Below are 23454 nucleotides of genomic sequence, written 5' to 3'. Positions count from 1 at the left end.
GCGACGGAGTTGGAGGAGATGATGAACCCCAGGAAGGACAAAGAAGTGCGGTGGAACTCACACTTCTTGCCCTTCACAAACAGCCGGTTCTCTAACAACCGCTGCAGGACCTGACGTACATGCCGGACATGAGTCTCAGGATCCGGAGAAAAGATGAGTATATCGTCTAGATATACGAAGACGAACCGGTGCAGGAAGTCCCGCAATACGTCGTTAACCAAGGCTTGGAACGTCGCGGGGGCGTTTGTGAGGCCGAACGGCATGACCAGGTACTCAAAGTGACCTAAGGGGGTGTTGAATGCCGTCTTCCACTCGTCTCCCTTCCGGATCCGAACCAGATGATACGCGTTTCTAAGATCAAGCTTGGTAAAAATCTTGGCTCCATGCAGGGGCGTGAACACCGAATCCAACAGGGGTAACGGGTATCGGTTGCGAACCGTGATTTCGTTCAGCCCCCTATAATCGATGCATGGACGAAGTCCGCCATCTTTTTTACCCATGAAAAAGAAACCTGCGCCCATCGGGGAGGTGGAATTTCGGATCAACCCGGCAGCTAACGAGTCCCGGATGTAGGTCTCCATTGATTCGCGCTCAGGCCGTGAGAGGTTGTACAGTCTACTGGACGGGAACCCACTGCCTGGAACCAAATCGATGGCACAATCGTACGGACGGTGGGGGGGGAGTGTGAGCGCCAGATCCTTGCTGAACACGTCGACAAGGTCGTGGTACTCCACCGGCACCGTCCCCAGATTGGGCGGGACTCTGACCTCCTCCTTAGCTTGGGAGCCGGGAGGAACCGAGGAACCTAGACACACCCGATGGCAGGTCTCGCTCCACTGAACCACTACCCCGGACGGCCAATCAATCCGGGGATTGTGCTTCAACATCCAGGGAAAGCCTAAAACCACACGGGAAGTGGCCTGAGTCACAAAAAACTCGATCACCTCCCGGTGGTTTCCTGACACCACCAGCGTTACAGGTGGTGTCTTATGTGTGATCGGAGGGAGCAGGGAGCCATCTAGTGCTCGAACCTGCACAGGCGAGGTAAGCGCCACCAGAGGGAGCCCTATCTCCCTGGCCCATCTGCAGTCCAACAGATTCCCCTCAGAGCCCGTGTCCACCAGTGCTGGGGCCTTCAGGGTTAAATCCTCATACAGGATCGTGACTGGGAGTCGTGTAGCAATGTGGGTGTGTCCCACGTGAATGTCTCGGCCCACCCCTAGCCCAGTCTCTAGGGGCGGGCGTTGGTGTTGTAACCGCTCGGGGCAGTCTCTCACATGGTGCTCTAGTGCACCACAAACAAAACAAGCTCCATGGGCCCGTCTCCTCTGTGCAGCTGGTGCCCTAAATGTTGCCCTACTCGTGTCCATAGCTTCGTCAGTAGGGGGAGCTGTGGCCCCACGGAGCGCAGGGGCCGTGGAGCGTGGGGAAGGCGGAGCGCGGTCGGAACCGGAAGGGAGAGGGACGGCGCGTGCCCGGCCACGCCCTTCGTCTCGTTCCCGCCGACGTTCTTCTAACCGGTTGTCCAACCGTATGACAAGATCGATAAGCCCGTCTAAATCCCGCGGTTCGTCCTTAGCCACCAGGTGCTCCTTGAGAACCAAAGACAGTCCGTTTACAAAGGCGGCGCGGAGGGCAGCGTTATTCCAGCCGGATCTCGCAGCCGCGATGCGGAAGTCGACTGCATAAACAGCTGCGCTCCGGCGCCCCTGTCTCACTGACAGTAGCACGGTTGAAGCGGTTTCTCCCCTATTAGGGTGATCGAACACTGTTCTGAGCCCCCTCACAAACCCATCGTATGTCAGAAGGAGCCGTGAATTCTGCTCCCAGAGCGCTGTAGCCCAAGCGCGTGCCTCACTGCGAAGCAGGTTTATGACATAAGCTACTTTACTAGCATCGGGTGCGTACATAACGGGACGCTGTGCGAAGACGAGCGAACACTGCATCAGAAAATCCGCGCACGTCTCCACACAGCCTCCGTACGGCTCTGGAGGGCTTATGTATGCTTCCGGGGAAGGAGGGAGAGGTCGTTGAACAACCAGTGGAACGTCAACGTTACGCACAGGATCTACGGGAGGGAGAGCCGCAGCGGCGCCCGGAGGGCGCGCTTCCACCTGCGCGGCGAGAGCCTCCACCCTGCGGTTCAGGAGGACGTTCTGCTCGGTCATGAAATCCAACCGAGTCGTGAAAGCGGTGAGGATCCGCTGCAACTCACCGATTACCCCTCCCGCGGACGCCTGCGCGTCCTGTTCTTCCATTGGCCGTTCAACAGCCGGTTGACGCCCCTCGGGATCCATGACGCTGGCCGAGATATCCTGTTGGGAAAGTGTAGGAACACGGACCCACAACAGGGGGCGCAAATGAACGGACAATGGAGTAAGTCAAAATAACAACGCTTTACTGTTGTGAATGTGCACAACGAATACAACCAATCACAGCAATGGACAACAGTCAATTCACAAAAGTGTCGTGTGGGCAGGCTCGAAGATAGGAGACGCCTCTCCAAGGTAAGACCGGAACCACACGGCTTCCTCCGCCACAGGACCCCGGGAATACTGGAGCCGCCAAGTCCCGAACTCCCAGGTGGCCACTGCCTCCGCGTGTCGGACCTGGTACTGCTGGCGAGGAGCAAAGAACAGTTAGATGGGGGCGCGTATGCACCCAGGACTCCGAACAGCAGGAAAGGTACCTCCACCTCTCGTTGGAACAGTAATCCAAAAAACTAGCTCAATCCAAAAGATGCACTCTATTTGCTTTGATACGTTACCTCTCTGGTAGAAACGATATCTCGGCAAATGAGGTGGAGATGCCATCCTGCTGATATACCTCCGTAGTGATTGGGATCAGCTGTCTCCGGTGATGGGTGACAGCTGTCATCCTGGCTGCTCCTGTAAGGCGGCAGCGCCCTCCGGTGCCTGGAGCCCGCACTCCAGGCAGGGCGCCCTCTAGTGGTGGTGGGCCAGCAGTACCTCCTCTTCAGCGGCCCACACAACAGGACCCCCCCCTCAACGGGCGCCTCCTGGTGCACGACCGGGTTTGTCAGGGTGGCGACGGTAGAAGTCGGCCAGGAGGGCCGGGTCCAGGATGAAGCCCTTCTTCACCCAGGAGCGTTCTTCGGGGCCGTACCCCTCCCAGTCCACCAGATACTGAAAACCCCGGCCCATTCGTCGGACGTCGAGGAGCCGGCGCACGGTCCAAGCCGGCTCTCCGTCGATGATCCGGGCAGGAGGTGGCGCCGGACCCGGAGTGCAGAGGGGTGAGGTGTGATGGGGTTTAATCCTTGACACATGGAATACCGGGTGAATCCGCAGTGAGGCCGGAAGCCGGAGCCTCACTGCGGCGGGATTGATGACCTTGAGTATTTTGTAGGGGCCGATGTATCGTTCTTGCAGTTTCGGGAAGTCCACTTGAAGGGGAATGTCTTTGGTGGACAACCAGACCTCCTGCCCTGGACGATACGTGGGAGCCGGGGCCCGCCGCCGATCTGCATGGTTCTTCGCCCTCGTCCGGGCCTTCAACAAAGCAGAACGGGCGGCACGCCACACCCGACGGCACTTCCGTAGGTGGGCCTGGACCGAGGGCACACCGACCTCCCCCTCAACCACCGGAAACAACGGGGGTTGATACCCCAAACACACCTCAAAGGGGGAGAGGCCGGTGGCGGACGACACTTGACTGTTGTGCGCGTACTCGATCCAGGCCAGGTGGGTACTCCAGGCCGTCGGGTGCGCGGCTGTCACACAGCGCAAGGTTTGCTCCATCTCCTGGTTTGCCCGTTCTGCTTGTCCGTTGGTCTGGGGGTGGTACCCGGACGAGAGACTGACCGTGGCCCCCAGTTCCCGGCAAAAGCTCCTCCAAACCTGCGAGGAGAACTGGGGACCGCGATCGGAGACGATGTCTGATGGTATCCCATGCAGACGGACGACGTGGTGGACTAGTTACCTCTCTGGTAGAAACGATATCTCGGCAAATGAGGTGGAGATGCCGTCCTGCTGATATACCTCCGTAGTGATTAGGATCAGCTGTCTCCGGTGATGGGTGACAGCTGTCATCCTGGCTGCTCCTGTAAGGCGGCAGCGCCCTCCGGTGCCTGGAGCCCGCACTCCAGGCAGGGCGCCCTCTAGTGGTGGTGGGCCAGCAGTACCTCCTCTTCAGCGGCCCACACAACAGTGAGAGAACAGGGAACTTTCAGAAGAGGTCAGAATCAGCAGTTTATCCGGACATTCCACTGTTAAAGGAGATTTTTTTAATAAAGACGTGCGGACGGATTGTCGCGTCGGCTCGCAGCCGGTGTGGCGCGCCCGCCACAGGAAAAACACCTCCGTGTTAATAACCATTTGTAAAATCCAGGCAGCTTTTGGTGGCTTTCAGTTGAGTGAGTATCTGAGAGATTGTTTAACAGCAGGGCATGTTCCAACTTGTCCTTAAGGCTTCCAACGGAGAGCCTTCACAGAAACATTCTTCCCAAATGGTGAAGAACATTCGTAAAGAGATTAGTCACACTTCTTCCTCAGTCAGGTTGCATCCTCAGATAGGCTGTGCTGCCCATAATCAGCTTACTGGTTAAGTTCAGATTTACACAGATATTTTTACTTACTATTTTAAAAACAATAAATCTCTACTACACACTATTCTGTAAATTTTGCTTTTTATCCATGGCCCATATGTGTGCTGAACCGAAGGGCGGTCTGAATGGGTCATGGATCGAATATTACCCATGATCCTTTGCAGCATTATTATTTACCAGAGGTAAAGTGAAGGCCACATTATACAACAGTCTTTTCTGGGATCCATGGAGATCCTGTCAAGGTTCTCGCACTTCATTGCTTCAATCCAATCATCCCTCTTAGTCGCACTGCGTAGTGCGTGATGAGACTGGAAGTACATGCTGCATAGGTCATGCAATGTCTCGATAGTCTTGACATGTATATGGACATCGATAAGCAGTTGACATGATTTTTGTAATGTTGCCCTTGTACACCACTAGAGTGGAGTTAAAATGAAACAATTAAAATCTGCTTGTGGTGTTGATTTTGAGCTTTAATTCAAGAATTTAACAGAAATATCATATTACCAATTCAGGCATTTTTATACTGGACCAGGTGTTGGGTCGGGTTGTGGAAACAAGTGACTTTGGTGCGTTTGTTGGCAAGGAAATGTTTATGGACCTTTACTTCACAGGCGTTGCTGAGATCTTTGTGGAATTAATGGATATTCCCACTGCAGCACTTCAGAAGCTGAGTGGGAAGTCAGTGTGTCTGGGTTTGCCATTTTCCAAGATCAAGCCATCAGAAGTGCAACTTTGTGCAGTGAAAGTGTTGAACGTGTGGTCTGGGATCCTCACAGGGTCACGAGCTCGCTGGATAGACGCGTTTGGCAATGACGATGTTTCTGCAGGAGAATGAAGGTCCAAGTGTTACGACACTAAGCTAGCCTCTGAATTAACTGACCCACCTTACGGTCAGGCCAACACATGATGTGTGCCGTTCATCTTGGGAGTGGCCTCTTCTCTTCCTGAATGAGTGGCTCTTACTTATCTGTTCTGTCGGGGAGACTGTGTGTATGGCAGACTCTCCGCTTGTTCCTCTTGTCGTCCCCTCGACCAGCTCTCCTTGTCTGAGCACACTCCTCACACTCACTTTTCTCCTCTCGGCTCAGCACTGACAGTTCAGCTTCTTTAGGGGTGTAACATACCACAACAAATCATTGTGGCATGCAAAACTCAGCCTCCTCTCTTGCACTTGCAGCGGCATCCTGAGCATGGTTGTGCTTGGCTGTTTCTCCACAACAAAGCCACGCCCCCCTCCCTCCTGTATTTTTTATTTTAAGTACACTTCTTATACATTACTGCAGCATAGTCAGTGTGCACGTGCATCATGATGAGGTAAACATAAAGGTAGAAAGAAGCCACAGATGGACAAGATGCATCAATAATTGTTTTCTAATGAAATCACAGCCCTCTGAAATGTAATCAAATTGAATCATGAGGTGCCCAAAGATTCCAAGCGTGAATAGGCTGGAGATTCAGATGGCCACACCCCCCCAAGTGTTATTACCACTGAACCTACTGTCAACCTACCTAAACCCCGCCCACTGCTCCACATCAATAACCTGAATTAATTCCCTTAAACACTCTCTTAACACCATGTATTTAAAGTAGTGGTGCTTCCGTTCGCAGGTTAGTGTCTCACTGGGGCTCAGCTGGTGGAGAGCAGGCAGACACACAGAATCACCCCAAAATGGATTTTTTTTGTTTTGTTTTGTTTTTTTTATGTGGAGTCTCATTGAATTGGTCATTGCAACACATTCACACATGGCAGCCAATTGTCTGCTGATTGCTGGCACAAATACGGACACAAATCTTTAGCAGTCTGCACACATACTGCACGAGACATGATGTGTGGCACTCTCACGGATGTTGAGTTTCACTGGCGTGGCTGAAATGATGACACGTTACACACACAGTGCTCAGGATGGCTGTGGACTGTTACACTGTTATTATGTGACTTCATGAAGAAAAGGAACTGAAAATAGTCATAAAATGAAGTCAAATAAATAAATAAATTCATAAAAGAAATAATAAAAAAAAAACACAAATGTGTGGAAAGCCACTCATGGACTTGCAGAATGATATCCAGGTGCTGCTACTCATCAATATTATTGTCCCCGCTAGTTTCTACTGTCCTCTCCTCCCACCAGTGACCACACACTCGTCTGCTGACTGAGCACCACGAAGCGCTGCTCGATGCCCGTGTGGGCTCTGTGATCCTCTGGAGGTGCGCTGATAAAAATACAATTCAAAAATAAAGCTAGAGCTCTATTCCCCGCACACTGCACCGTCCATGTGTGCACAGTGGGTGGGCGCTGGTCAGCAGCATTAAAGTTATCGCCACTGCAGTTCTCAGTAAAATAGACAAAGTAATAAGAAGAGGAAAACACAATAAATCTGGTTCGTGTGGTTCGTCTGTGGCCGGACAGGGTATGTCCCGCCCGACTCTGTGCGTGCACAGAGGGCGGGCGCCGGGTGGCTGGAAGCTGCAGGACTTGTTCGGCTGCTTCCAGAAGCGCTGTTCCTCTCCGGTCACATAAAAAGAAAAGTGTGTGTCAACCCCTCACATGTTGCCCCATATGCTGCACACATTCTGAGTCACAGTGACTATGTGGTGAGGGATACGAGGTGCCCGCCTGACTATTTGATGAGGACGTTTGCTGCACAAACCGAGGAGATGATGAATGGCTGTCGCAGCCTGGTAAGATACGAGCCTCCCTGTGGGGTTGAGAGACTTGAACGGTATCCAGTGACCTACAGTGAGGACTAGATGTCTTGGGTACGAGTTTTCTTTCAAGGATCCTTTGATACCGCAGCAATAACTGTGTGTGAACTGAGGAGATGCTTCAGGAGATTTGGAGAAGTATCAACTGGTTTATGAGGTTGCATCAGCATCAACATTTTGGCCATACGCAGCCTTTTTCTGGGAATTATCCAGCACACAGGTGCCTCAGGGTTGAGGGCTTGAAATCTGATCTCACTGGGACAGGAAGCCAGTGAAGAGACGCCAAAATGGGTGTAATGTGGTCGAACTTTCTGCTTCGTGTCAAACATCTGGCTGCAGCATTTTGAACCAATTGGAGAGCCCTAATGCTAGACTGCGGTAAACCAGAAAATAGAACATTGCAGTAGTCCAGTCTAGAAGAGATAAATGCATGGATCAAGGTCTCAACATCAGCCATATACAGGATGGGACAAATCTTTGCTATATTTCGCAGGTGGAAGAAAGCAGTCTTAGTAATATTTCTAATGTGGAAGCCAAAGGACAATGAAGGATCAAAAATTACCCCAAGGGTCCTCACTTTGTCAGTGTGATGTATGACACACAAACCGAGGCTGAGCGTTAACTGGACAAATTGATGCCAATGTCTCACTGGACCAAGAACCATCATTTCAGTCTTATCAGAGATTAAAAGTAGGAAGTTTCTAGACATCCAACTTCTCACTGCTGCAAGGCAATCTTCTAAGGATTTTATGTGAACGAGATTACCAGCAGTTATCAGCATATATAACTGAGTATCATCTGCATAGCAGTGAAATGTAATCCCAAAACGCCGCAATATGTGCCCAAGGGGTGCTATATAAAGGGAGAAAAGCAGGGAACCTAAGACAGACCCCTATGGAACCCCAAATTTCATGTCACTAAGGTTAGAGGTAGTGTTACTGTACAAAACACAGTGAGAACAACTGGTCAAGTATGACATCAACCATGCAAGGGCACTCCCAGTAATCCCCAAATGATTTTCCAGCCTATCAAGTAGATGATCCACGATATCAAATGCAGCACTGAGATCTAACAGCACCAGAACTGTAGTGGTGTCCGAATCCATTGTAAGCAGAAGATCATTCACCACTTTAGTGAGAGCCGTCTCTGTGGAATGATATTTTCTAAAAGCAGACTGCAGTGGTTCAAAGAGATTATTCTCAGTAAGATAGTCTACGAGCTGCTGTGAAACCACTTTTTCCAGAATTTTAGAGAAAAATGATAGATTTGATATCGGCCGATAGTTTGTCAATACACTAGGGTCAAGATTAGGTTTCTTAAGTAATGGTTTAATCACTGCAGATTTGAAACATTTAGGAACAGATACAGAAGTTAAAGAAAGATTAATAATTTCCAGCACAGTCGGCCCAAGAGTGGACCACAGGTCCTTAAACAGTTTTGTTGGTATAGGATCAAATAAACAGCTTGTGCTTTTTGTTGACATTACGAGTTTTGTCAGTATGCCTAGAGAGATACTATCAAATTCTGTAAATCTAGGTAATACCTCAGTAGTGGTGCCCACCTCAATAGCAGGGTGTAGTGGCTGGGTTAAGGCATGCTGGGATATGTTTAACCAAATGTCTTCTATTTTCTTCCCAAAGTAATCCAGGAAATCGTGTGCTGTAAAAGGAGAGTGAACTACAGGTGGTTGTCCATGCATAAGTGTTGCCACCCTGTCAGAGAAGAACTTTGAATTATGCTTGTTTTTGTTGATCAAATCAGAGTAGTAGGTCCGCTTTGTAGCCAATAATGCATGCTTAAGATAGCATCACGCCACACAAGGTGGAATACTTCTAATTCTGTACGACACCATTTCTGTTCTAGACCTCTTGCTTTATGCTTGAGGTCACGCAGGTAATCATTGAACTAAGGTGACTGTGATTTGGGGGAGCGGTTTTAACACAGGTGGTGCAATTATGTCGAGTGTAGTTTTGAGGGAGTTTAAACTATCCACAAGTCTATCTACTGACTGGTTACTAACGATGGACCAGCTGTCTGCCTGGGTGGTTGCCATCCAGGACACAATGTGGATCTGTGGTGTGGTTGGAGATGTGCTACACCAGTGCAAGTTCCCAGACCTGACTTAACCTATCCCAATGTCAGTGGAATCATGTGAATGAAGTATGCAAAGGGAATCCTGTAGCTTCTGAAATTTAATTACATTTGGTTTAATGTCAGAACCAAACTGATTCTGATGTAGTCAAAATAAACATTTCAAGCACCACTGCAGCCTTCAGCTATGGAGGGACCTCTTGCTTTGAAGTCACTCAGAGAGCTCCAGTGCTTGTGTTGCAGTGATATTGCGTCACTTCTGATAGAATTGTCCATATTAAAAAAAAAAGTCCTTGGCTGCCAATTCACAATGGAAAATATTTCATTTTCTGCAAGTGCTTTGAAATAACAGTTAATGGGGTTAGTGTTTGTTGTTCTCCAGGGTATCGATTGCCTTAAAAGAAGAGAAAATGTAAAAAGAACATTTCAGGGGCCATGCACATCGGGTGAGAGCTTTAATGCTACAATTCACAGATTAATATTGTAAATAGCTGTAATTTATTGTGTTTTTAGATTACTTTATTTTATCAACAGTCTGGGCTTGGATAGGAAAAGGAGCTATGCTTAATATGAGTATTTGAAGGATTTTTTTTTTTTTTTTTTTCTGATTGTATTGTTAGTAATCCAGAAAATAATGAATTGATGCACAATGAAATGATCAAAAATCTATTTTATAAACCAATGTTCAAAATTGATACAGAGGAAGAAAATCTCGAATGCTCACAGCAGGTTTCATAATTGTCGGTGCAATAAATGATTGTTGTGAAATCATCTTATATAACAGATCCACCAGAGTATCTCCAAACTGCACAGAGACCTTTTTTGCAACATTGAATGATTTTGAAGTTGTCCCTGCTGTGACCTAAGATAAGGAGCTGTACATTAACTACTTTGTATTTTTACTTATGCTGCTTTTTCTCATTTGAAAAATCAGGCCGCTTGTTGCTACACAATTAGAGCACAACAGAACTCACTTATAATGATTGATGATTACTCGTGGCTGCCCGTTCACTACGCAGACAGTAAACAGGGCACATGCACATGTTTCTGTCGTATCAATGTAGCTTTCAATTAATCACTTCAGTGTGAGTGACGACACTGTAGAGACTCGGGGAGGTGATGGTCTAGTGGTTAAGCGTTGGGCTTGAGACCAGAAGATCCTCTGTTCAAATCCCAGCCTGACTGGAAAATCACTAAGGGCCCTTGGGCAAGATCTTTAATCCCCTAGTTGCTCCCGGTGTGTAGTGAGCGCCTTGTATGGCAACACCCTCACATCGGGGTGAATGTGAGGCATTATTGTAAAGCACTTTCAGCGTCTGATGCAGATGGAAAAGCGCCATATAAATGCAGTCCATTTAACATTTACTCACCTTGGCTTATAGCATGCAGCCAGCGTCTGTGAGGCTTCTGGAGTAACCAGCCTGCTGCCTGGCAGCTCCTGGTAGCACACAGCCAAACAGTTTGCTGCAGCAGGAGAGTTAATTGCTGGAAAGAGAAACTTGAGATTTCAACCTGTAATGCACCATACTGGGGTGCTATCCTCGTTCAGGTCCTGTCCTTAGAAGAAAAGGTCTAAACTGTTATTTCTCAACAGTTACATCCTGTTTTCCAATTCTCTCTGTAGTAAACAGTCCAATACAAACCCTAACCCTCACCATGGGGAAAGGCAGGCAAGTACTCTGATCTAAGTATTCTCTCTCCAAACATTGGGATCTAAATACTCTCTCTCCAAGCATTGGGATCTAAATACTCTCTCTCCAGGCATTGGGATCTAAATACTCTCTCTCCAGGCATTGGGATCTAAATACTCACTCTCCAAGCATTGGGATCTAAATACTCTGTCTCAAACATTGGGATCTAAATACTCTCTCTCCAAACATTGGGATCTAAATACTCTCTCTCCAAGCACTGGTATCTAAATACTCTCTCTCCAAACATTGGGATCTAAATACTCTCTCTCCAGGCATTGGGATCTAAATACTCTCTCTCCAAGCATTGGGATCTAAATACTCTCTCTCCAGGCATTGGGATCTAAATACTCTCTCTCCAGGCATTGGGATCTAAATACTCACTCTCCAAGCATTGGGATCTAAATACTCTCTCTCAAACATTGGGATCTAAATACTCTCTCTCCAAACATTGGGATCTAAATACTCTCTCTCCAAGCACTGGGATCTAAATACTCTCTCTCCAAACATTGGGATCTAAATACTCTCTCCAAGCAGTGGGATCTAAATACTCTCTCTCCAGGCACTGAGATGTAAATACTCTCTCTCCAAACATTGGGATCTAATACTCTCTCTCCAAACATTGGGATCTAAATACTCTCTCTCCAAACATTGGGATCTAAATACTCTCTCTGCAAACATTGGGATCTAAATGCTCTCTCTCCAAACATTGGGATCTAAATACTCTCTCTCCAAGCACTGGGATCTAATACTCTCTCTCCAAACATTGGGATCTAAATACTCTCTCTCCAGGCATTGGGATCTAAATACTCTCTCTCCAGGCATTGATATCTAAATACTCTCTCTCCAGGCATTGGGATCTAAATATTCTCTCTCCAAGCACTGGGATCTAAATACTCTCTGTCCAAGCACTGGGATCTAAATAATCTCTCTCCAAACATTGGGATCTAAATACTCTCTCTCCAAGCATTGGGATCTAAATACTCTCTCTCCAGGCATTGATATCTAAATACTCTCTCTCCAGGCATTGGGATCTAAATATTCTCTCTCCAAGCACTGGGATCTAAATACTCTCTGTCCAAGCACTGGGATCTAAATAATCTCTCTCCAAACATTGGGATCTAAATACTCTCTCTCCAAACATTGGGATCTAAATACTCTCTCTCCAAGCATTGGGATCTAAATACTCTCTCTCCAAGCACTGGGATCTAATACTCTCTCTCCAAACATTGGGATCTAAATACTCTCTCTCCAGGCATTGGGATCTAAATACTCTCTCTCCAGGCATTGATATCTAAATACTCTCTCTCCAGGCATTGGGATCTAAATATTCTCTCTCCAAGCACTGGGATCTAAATACTCTCTCTCCAAACACTGTCATCTAAATACTCTCTCTCCACCCAGTGGGACATGATGGGTATTGAGGGAAAGTTTGAACCCCGTGTCATACCTGTCAACTCTGGGAAATGTCAGAGAGGGAGATTTTTTCAGAGGAGCAAAACAGGATGTGCACCCCACCCCCAAACCCTGTAGAGCACCATGCATTTTTGTTTTTGTTTATTTAATTTAAGTAATCCTAATGATCAAATCCTAATTAATCAATTAATTACTTAATTACACAGTATGTAAAACAGTAAAAAAGAGTGACAGTTCCATGGAAGTTCATTGTTTATTAGCTCCTGTGGGCCTGGTTATGGAGGTATGTGGCTCTTTGCATCTTTGAGTTCATGTTTTGTCGGTTTGAAATCACTGGCCTTGCAATCTGAGTTGAGTTTGCAGCTAAGAAGAGCACACACAGTGTCACAAGCTCAGTCTCTTCTGTTTTCTGTTACAATATTGCAAACCATGAAGAAAGCTCTTTTACTTGAAGCATTTGAATGAGGGATGCACAGAAGACATTTCATCAACTTGCTGAATTAGTGATTATGTCACTCCCTGCATTCATTTATGTTGGTGTGACTTCCAAAGCGGTGGGCTGTGCTCATTTGGACTGTCAATCTTGATTTCTTGCTGGGCTTCACCTATGCCCCGCTCTTTGGAGCATGTGCACTCTTAGCTGTTCACGTCAGGACTGTGAGAGACCGAATAGAGATAACGTCCATCCACCTGCCGCTGCTGCTTTTTACCACACAATATGTGATTGATTTATTTTTTGAAGGCGGCATTTCATCTTTCAGCAGGACAATGACCCCAAGCACACAACCAAGATATCAAAGGAGTGACTTCAGGACAACTTTCTGAATTTCCTTGAGTGGTCCAGCAGGGCCCAGACCTGAGTCCGACTGAACATCTCTGGAGAGATCTGAAAATGTCTGTGCACCGACGCTCCACATCCAACCTGATGGAGCTTGAGAGGTGCTGCAAAGAGGAATGGACCAAACTGCCCAAAGATAGATGCACCAAGCTTGTGACATCATATTCAAGAAGATATGATGCTGTAATTGCTGCCAAAGGTGCATCAACAAAGTATTGAGCAAAGTGTGTGAATACATGTGATTCCTTAGTTTTTATTATTATTATTATTATTATTGTTGTTGTTGTTGTTGTTGTTGTTTTTAATTTGCAAAAAGAAAAAAAGAAAAAAAACTTTTTTAAATTTTCTCATTATGAGGTGTTGAGTAGAATTCTGAAGGGAAAAATAATTTACTCCATTTTGGAATAAGGTCGCAACATAACAAAATGTGGAAACGGTGAAGAGCTGTGAATACTTTCCAGATGCACTGTAAATTAAGCAGCTAAACATTTGGGATTGATTGGTATGATTAATTTCAAAGTGAAGTCACATGGAATTCACATGATGAAGTCATATATTGTCAAAAACACACTATCAGAGACACATGTACAACCCCTGGCAATAATTATGGAATCACCGGCCTCGGAGGATGTTCATTCAGTTGTTTAATTTTGTAGAAAAAAAGCAGATCACAGACATGACACAAAACTAAAGTCATTTCAAATGGCAACTTTCTGGCTTTAAGAAACACTATAAGAAATCAAGAAAAAAAGATTGTGGCAGTCAGTAACGGTTACTTTTTTAGACCAAGCAGAGGAAAAAAATATGGAATCACTCAATTCTGAGGAAAAAATTATGGAATCACCCTGTAAATTTTCATCCCTCAAATTAACACCTGCATCAAATCAGATCTGCTCATTGACATTGACTCTATGTGTCTTTTTGCAAGGAATGTTTTTGCAGTTTTTGCTCTATGGCAAGATGCATTATCATCTTGAAAAATGATTTCATCATCCCCAAACATCCTTTCAATTGTCCAAAATATCAACATAAACTTGTGCATTTATTGATGATGTAATGACAGCCATCTCCCCAGTGCCTTTACCTGACATGCAGCCCCATATCATCAATGACTGTGGAAATTTACATGTTCTCTTCAGGCAGTCATCTTTATAAATCTCATTGGAACGGCACCAAACAAAAGTTCCAGCATCATCACCTTGCCCAATGCAGATTCCAGATTCATCACTGAATATGACTTTCACCCAGTCATCCACAGTCCACGATTGCTTTTCCTTAGCCCATTGTAACCTTGTTTTTTTTCTGTTTAGGTGTTAATGATGCCTTTCGTTTAGCTTTTCTGTATGTAAATCCCATTTCCCTTAGGTGGTTTCTTACAGTTCGGTCACAGACGTTGACTCCAGTTTCTTCCCATTCGTTCCTCATTTGTTTTGTTGTACATTTTTTGATTTTTGAGACATATTGCTTTAAGTTTTCTGTCTTGATGCTTTGATGTCTTCCTTGGTCTACCAGTATGTTTGCCTTTAACAACCTTCCCATGTTGTTTGTATTTGGCCCAGAGTTTAGACACAGCTGACTGTGAACAACCAACATCTTTTGCAACATTGCGTGATGATTTACTCTCTTTTAAGAGTTTGATAATCCTCTCCTTTGTTTCACTTGGTGCAACAGCTCTCCAAGGTGTGTTCACTCCTTTTTAGATGCAGACTAACGAGCAGATCTGATATGATGCAGGTTTTAGTTTTGGGGATGAAAATTTACAGGGTGATTCCATAATTTTTTCCTCAGAATTGAGTGATTCCATATTTTTTCCTCTGCTTGGTCTAAAAAAGTAACCGTTACTGACTGCCACAATCTTTTTTTCTTGATTTCTTATAGTGTTTCTTAAAGCCAGAAAGTTACCATTTGAAATGACTTTAGTTTTGTGTCATGTCTGTGATCTGCTTTTTTTCTACAAAATTAAACAACTGAATGAACATCCTCTGAGGCCGGTGATTCCATAATTTTTGCCAGGGGTTGTAAGACCCTTTGGCTGCTCCCTTGTTTGCACTTGAGGTTGCCACAGCAAATCCAAGGTGGAGCTGCATGTTGAATTTCACAGGTTTTACGCCGGATGCCCTTCCTGACGCAACCCACCATTACACGGAGAAATGTGGCAGGGGTGGGATTTGAACCCAGAACCTTGTGCACTGAATCCAAGCGCATTAACTACTTGGCCACCACTCCTAGAGACATATGTATTTATATGTGTGTTGTGATGTGTAGAGCATGCAGGGTATGTTTTTTGTTGTTGTTTGTTTGTTTTTTGTGGAGGTTGTAGTCACATACCAACATGTCACAGGGTTACACTTAATTCTCAGCAAATTTCTCCTGGAGGCATATCAGCTCAGCTGGCAGAGATACAGTATTTGCCTATGGGAGCCTTCTGTTTGCTTTCAAGTTTGTCAACAGCTCTCACAGGAGACGGAGACTTGGAGCAAAGATCTGCTTATCTGAGCTGCTTCTGAATATCCCTCGTCACTGTCACACTTTGACTGTCACATGGCTATTTATTGCTTTTTAAACTGTTTTTAAGATGGCCTTTAAGCTTGAGATTGAGATAAATTAGTTGTGTGTGTGTGTGCGCGTGTGTGAGAGAGACGTGATGAGTAGGCGCTCCAGTCTGTCATTCCATCTGGCTCCTGCATATGCTGGGATTTTGTCCCTTAGGAACTGTACCGCATTTTCAAACTTTACAGCGTCACGATACAAACAATCTCACAAAAAAGAAGGCGGCAAAGATGAGAAAAGAAAATGGTCCAAGCAACAGCTTCTCTACAGTATTATTCATGTCTGTGAATAGAATTTCAGCTCCACAGTGAGCAATGTTCTGGTGTTTCCACAACATGACATCTGAAAGTGGACAGTTTGAGAGTGACAGAAGCTGGACGGTGACCAGCAGAAGCACAAATGTTTGTATCTTTTGTTTCCTTTATGTGGATATCGAACAAAGAAACTGCAAGAACCCTGAGATAACCCACTGTAGATGCTGCTGGGATTATAATGTGTTTTCATGATCAGACTGCAGTCTCGATCATGTTTAAAATGCATTCCGACTGGCCAGACCACCTGTGGAAGTGATGCATTGTGACCACTCTGATCAGCAGTTTCCACTTCACACACAAGAACCACGTGTGGGGTACCAATTAGTCACCACAGTGTGTTTTTGTTTTGTCTGTGTCTGTGGGGAAGGTAAACTAGAGCGCACCGCACTTGTAGAGCGCAAACCTCCTCCAACACTAGTTTCCAAATCCAAAAAATTTTACCTTGGAAAAACTGTTCAAGGTCAAAGTCCTGTTAGAAGTGACTTTTCATCAGCTAAAGTACATGTGATCAAATGTCAGGAGGATGTATTTAGTTCATGTGCTTGAATCAAAGTTTTTGTGTAGTGGTGTCAGGGTTTTTTTCATATATATTGGTTTCTGAATTCTTTTTCAGATAATTTTCACAGAACATTGTTTATCTCTGCTATCCACAATCTGCCGTTGTTTTTTGACACTTGGTTTCCAACTGATGACTGGAAGACAATAAAATTGGAACCTCCATCCGATTTTGGTGGTGTAGGTAAATGCATAACAGAATAATGAGAGTGAATGAGGCACTTTTAATCGAGACATAATGCAAAATGTACATCAAATGTCCACAAAATCAACAATCTGAATCAGATCTGGATCAAACTTTGTCAGTTGATAAAGGATACATAAAGCTCCCAAATATGAAAGAAATTTGATCTTTTTTAAAAGTTCTGAATTTTTTAGAATTCATTCCATTTTAAAAATGGGATTTTTCCAATTTTCCAAGATTGTTCCTGACTTAGACCTTTGACCTATGACCTTGAAAATAGAAAAAGTAAAAGTAAAAAAAAATCATAGTAATATATGAAAAACTGTGGGCTCCAGACTGTTCACAAACAGACAAACAAATTGGGGTGAAAATATAATAAAAAATTCAGTCTTTTGAGAGATGCTGCAAGCGAACACTCCAACACTGTTAGGCCTCTTCTTTATCCACTGAAGGAACATCGTGAAGCTTCCCAAAGATGGAAACATGAGACATACAGGGGTGTGATTCTTCCAGATAAATCTGGGAATCCGGCTTTTCTGACCTGAAAATGAGGCTCACATAAATCATGCAAATCTGTGTTTTTGGGGGGGTGAGTCAATGCACACAGTCTGCAAGTCATAACCACAAAATTAGCAACAAAAAGCAGAAAAATGAGTGACAGTCAGTTTTTATTTAGAAACTATTTTGGACTCACAGTTGCCCACAGATATGGTCAGTGAGACACATGCGATCTGAAATTCTTCACTTTTGGATGTACGCATACATACACCCAGTTTGAGCAATGGAGCTTCTGCCAATTTGTTTGAGGTGAGTGAATCTTAAAAATAATACATGGCTCTAGTGCACCACTATTAATCGGCCAACGTTAGCTTAGCCTTAGCTGCACAATGAACAATTTACCCAGACTCACTCCAGATATGAGTAAATTAAGTACTTTTATTTATTTTTGGTGGGGTTTTTGTGGCATTTTGGAAATGCACTCCTTCCCTTCATTCCCTTCTCAAAATGTGCCCCTGTAAAGAATTCAAGCACACCATCTTCTTCGAAGCCAGGGGTGGGCAACTTGTTCCAGAAAGGGCCAAGAGGCTGCAGGTTTTCTTTGCAGCCACTGACTCCACCAGGTGATTTCACTGATTAACTGATTTCATCTTCTCAAAGTGATAATCAGTGAAATCACCTGGTGGAGTCAGTGGCTGCAAAGAAAACCTGCACCCTCTTGGCCCTTTCTGGAACAAGTTGCCCACCCCTGTTCTAAGGCGTTTAATGGCAGCCACCATCCTTATTGTTGCATTGCTGCCACCTTCTGCATCAGTTCGTTATAGCAGTACTAAACCCTCTTGATCCAGGGTCTTTCAAGTATTTAAAAAGCCAGCACTTCTGCCTCCCACTTGACCCAAGTCTAAAATATTTCCTACAGAAACTTCTTTCAGACCTGTTCTTCTAAATTCTGGGACAAGCTCTTGCCTTTCTCTAGAATATTTATTACAATACATGAGAACATGCTGCACTGTTTTGGGCTGTGGACATTACAAACATATCCATCCGGGTGCTTTACTAGGAGGAAGAGAGCACTGTTCAAGATAGTGACTTCATCTTTTCCACCCTCTTCTTCTACAACCATTTACTAAATCTGTCACTCTACCAGCTATTGAAAATAAGTCTCCTGCTCCCAGTGTTTTTCCCATTGTAAGTTCATTTTCCTCCAAACAATACACTTGCCCTCTGCTTTGGAAAGATTGACATGGATGTCTGCTTTTGTTTTTTGTTTTTTTGTTTGTTTGTTTTTCTCACAGCTTTTTTGGCCAACCTATCCACCTCTCATTTGTTGGGATACCTATACAGGCTGGAACCCACAACAGTGTTATCTCAACCCTTTCCCTTTCCTTGCCACATCCCTAATTGCCAAAAAAATGTCATAAATGAGGTCTTGCCAACTCCTGGATGAACCGGTGCCAATACTATTGATAGCTGACACAGAGTCAATTCAATGTACACTGCTTTGCACTGTATTTTATTAACTGTATTTAAGTAATATCACTGTGTGTGTGTGTGTGTGTGTGTGTGTGTGTGTGTGTGTGTGTGTGTGTGTGTGTGTGTGTGTGTGTGTGTGTGTGTGTGTGTGTGTCTTGTGGGGGGGTGAGGGGTCACCACATCATGGGAGGTGCACTGTATATTTTCCTGTTTTTTGTCCTTCTTTGTCCTACACAAAAACCTGTTAACAATAAGAAATGAAGTGAACATCATTTGCCTGAGCGGAGGAGAGCCAGAATTTTTATTATTATTATTATTATTATTATTATTATTCATTCTGTAAGTGTAGAAAAGTATGTGTGAACAATACATACAAAATGTGTGAGTATTGGAAACACGAAAGATTAAAAAGTGTCATGATTGTGATCAAAGTTGTGACACACTGTTATGCTGTGAGGCACAAACTGTTGCCCAGAAATGAAGGCACTGCTATTTTTTTTTTTTTTTTCACAGCAGAAGTACCTTTAATCCCTCTAAATAAAATGGATTATTTTTGCTGCCAAAAGAATTATTCAATTTGCAGTCCAAGAACAGCCTCAACAGACGTGCTTCCAAGTATTTACTGCACATATAATTGAATAAGTGCAACAACTACATTACTTTGCTTATACAATTAAAATAAATCAATAAAGTATGTGTTGGCGAGCTCGAATGTAGGGGAAAGTACAGCTTTTATTTTACATATAGCCGATATGTTTGCCACATTGTCTCGGCATGTATACAGTATGTGGGAGGTTGTTGTCTGTTATAATATTTCTTTGAAATAAGTTATGACATGCTGCTGATTGTATAAAAAATCAGCCACAGGATTCAAATACGGAGCCCTGGAATTGTCACTGCAAAATGTTTTGCATGTGGAGAGAATGTGCACGTTTTATTATACTGGGCGCTTGTTTTACTATATTGTGTGCACGTTTTATTATATTGTGTGCACGTTTTATAATATTGCGCACACGTTTTGTACATCGTTTGAATAAAACAAGCACTCAATATTGTCTTGACACATAAATGTCGGCTATTAGTCAACAAACCAGCAGACAGTGTGATACATTCCCCCATTAGAAATGGATCTGGTCAGAGTGTATCATCATGGTTTGGGCGCACAAGGACATACAGAGAACTCCAGCTACCCAGCATGACATCATCTGGAGTTTAAACACATTAAAAAGGATGCTGAGGGCGACATGTCTCCCCGTCGTGTGTATGACAGTTCATTTTGAATGAAAGGAAAATGTGCGCACGTTTTATTAATTCGAGGGCTCAATTAAAGGAAAACGTGCACACAAATCATCATGGCCAGGAAAACGTGTGTATGTTTTATTAATTTGAGAGCATGTTTTATTCATTCGTGGGCTCAGTTAAAGTCAAATGTGCACACAAATGATCACGGCCAGAAAAAAAAAAAATCACTTTAAGTGACCTGGACTGATGTTTTGATTTGGAATGTGAAGTAAGAAGCAACTGGTTTAAGAACACAACAGTTGCTTAACGTTCATTGCAAACATGCTAAAAATGCAATGTAAGTCCAAAAATAACAACAGTCTCCTTGAGTTGTGAAACAAATTCTGAATTTCAAAAATGTGTAACATATTTGTCTAGAACACAGTATTTAGAAATATATTGGCTCTAAATCTGAAAAAAAATGTATGAAAACAACTGAATATCGGTGTAAAATAAAATGACTCCCCATTTCTGTTTTTTGTCTTCACTCTATGTAGAAATGTCCAAAAATATCAGTCATTGCATGAAAATTAAAAAAACAGTTACACAGCTTCATGATGAAGTGGCACAAAATGTCATACTCTTTGTATTTCTTCAAAACTGATGTAAATAATGTCCAAGACATATTCAGTGACTTGGAAATTTTCATGTATTCATCCCAACTTGTGTGAAGAAAACTGGCAATAAAACTGATTAGTTACAGGTATTATACCAAAGTCTTCCATTACTTATGCAACCCATCAGCTTGGATTTTATATTATACAAATGAATGTTTGAGTTCAATGGTACGAATATTTCATGAGGTGAAAGCTGGAACATATCACTCAACGAGGCGACACACGCAACCGGGTCGGCGCTTGTGTGTATGTGTACTCCCCAAAAAAGACTGTGTACATCCTCAGTGCAGCAAAAAAGTCAGTCAGAAATTAGTCCAGCTTTTCATTCTTTATTCCTGCTAACAGCCTCCAGACAGTGCACTGGATTCAGTTTGTGTGTGTGTGTGTGTGTGTGTGTGTGTGTGTGTGTGGGTGTGCGTGCAGAGTGCAATGGTACCAAACGTATGGAACCAAATTTGCACTCTAAATGCAATGCAACACAAATGGGACAAATTAATCCATGTCATGTGACATACAAAGCACCAATCAAATGACAAGGATCCACTCAGCTGTTATACATATAATATTAATTCATTTATATCAAGTTGTACAGATTTGCTGCTTAGGGCCCTGTCCCACTGGGGAGAGGATTAATTGCGCATGAATTGAGTATACAAATTACGGGCGTTCGTTGTCGTCCGCAACAACAATGGCCAAAAATGAGAAATGTCTCAGTATGAATTACGAATATATTAATAAAGTATAGCGAATATATGATGAACAATCACGGTTGTATAACGCATGTAGTGAGGAAACGGATCAGATGCATTGCGATTATCACGGCAGTATTGCGGGTGTATTATGAATGCATCACACACGTGTTGCGCGTGCACGGCATCTGCTTTTGGGGCAATAGCTGGACTTGGACAAGTTGATTAGAGTAAAGAAGCAGTGAACAGGGTGAGTGGTGACGTCAGCAGATCACATCAGAGCGCAGCTCGTCTGAAGGATTATAACAAGAAGTTAAATCAGTTATAAACACAGGAATAAATACTGTTACAGCTGCACTCAAGAAGGAAAAAACACGCATCTGTTTTATCAAGCCTTGACAATGTAAACAAGTCAAATAATTACCTTTTTAGACGGCTCAAAATGCTTTCTGCAGCTTGTTAGCCGTTCACGCGTGCGTGCACGTACTTCCTCTATGATTCAGGAGGTGATTAGAGCCGTTTTTAACAGCCAATTTGCAAAATAAAATGATTAATCCACCATGAAATAATTATTTTATATAGGCAACATCCAGCGCAGAGCGCGTGGCAGCTGGTAGAACAAAGAACGGCGTCCAGCTGTGAACACAGCACATCTGATTTGCATCCGCCGCAAATCAGATGCAAAGTAGACGTAATAAAAACGCTTTATTCATGGCCAATCTGTATGCAGTCGCTACAACTTATTTTAGTTCGTGATGTGGACATGATGGACACGCAAAATATCTGTTTCACACACTGTGCCAGTCCACTGCCAAGCTGCAAATCCCCGTCAGTTGCGGATATCAGCAGATGTCGGTGAATATACAGCTCTTAGATTGAGTATGTATTGAGTATGTATTGAGTATGTATGGAGTATGTATTGAGTATGTATGGAGTATGTAAGGCCGATATCATCCGCAGCCAAAATTTTGTGCAACTCAAAAATCCTGACAACAGAAAAAACGTGCCTCTGCGGACATGTGCGGGTGTCGGCCGACTCATACAAGCATGTTTCACAGATTTCGTGGATGTTAGCGAATATGAGTCAATTTTGTGCGCAATCCATACACAAACCCTCCTAAATGCCAGTGGGACAGGGCCCTTAGACTTTGGGTTAAGGAAGGATAATTGTAGTATTTTTTTTTTTTTTTTTTTTTGTATTTGGCATAAATGGCATAAACAAACTAAAATGTGTGGAAATACCAAGTGTTTCAATACGTTTGGAGGACAGTGTAAGTGATGTGAAGAATATACCTTAATTGCAAATTTTTAACAACAATCTAATTTATATTATGCATTGTTACTCACATTTTTACCATTTCTGAGGCTCAAGAGAAGGTAGCTGTGTGGATAAGGAGCTGGTCTGCCAATATGTAAACCTTGGTTTGGAACTGGCTCACACGAGCGGTCTGTGTTCTTGGACAAGACATTTAATCTACACTGTCTCGGTCCATCCAGCTGTAAATTAGTACTGGAAAATAACCTACATATGACTGGTGTCCTATCCAGGATGAGTCATAGTCTCTCCTCTTCTTGTTGCTACAGAATCCAGAGAAAAGCACCAGCACCAACAGGCCTATATCAGACTTACTGTAAATAGGGTGTGTGGAATCGAACAGCAGTCAGAAGAGGCCAAACCTCAGTATGGTTAACATGTTAGAATGTCTGTGTATTTCTGGGACTGTTGCTGTTTATCTTCACATGCACGAAGGAAATTAGAAACAGGTGACATTCATGTACCTTGTCATGACCTTGTGTGTCAGTGTTTGAGTTCCAAGGCTTTGATCTCATAACCATCAATGCCACTGCTTCTTTTTCAACACTGTAAAACCAGTAATTTAGTTATTTTAAAGTTTTGTGCACATTAGCTGCACAATGGACGGTGTCTGCTCCCAGACTACCAATAACCAGCAAAAATCTATTTAAGCATAAAAATTCAAAAAAGAA

At 44.0% G+C, this 23454-nt stretch overlaps 1 protein-coding gene across 1 annotated transcript in view; it reads left to right on the top strand.

Annotated features, from left to right (window-relative positions):
• Positions 1–23454, top strand: part of alk (ALK receptor tyrosine kinase) — a 1475036-nt gene that overhangs the window by 870594 nt on the left and 580988 nt on the right.

This window comes from Thalassophryne amazonica, chromosome 19 (genome assembly GCF_902500255.1).
Source record: "Thalassophryne amazonica chromosome 19, fThaAma1.1, whole genome shotgun sequence".
In the NCBI taxonomy this organism is placed as follows: Eukaryota; Metazoa; Chordata; class Actinopteri; order Batrachoidiformes; family Batrachoididae; genus Thalassophryne; species Thalassophryne amazonica.
Note: the sequence above shows the minus strand (reverse complement) of the source record. Positions and strands in the feature narration are given on the sequence as shown.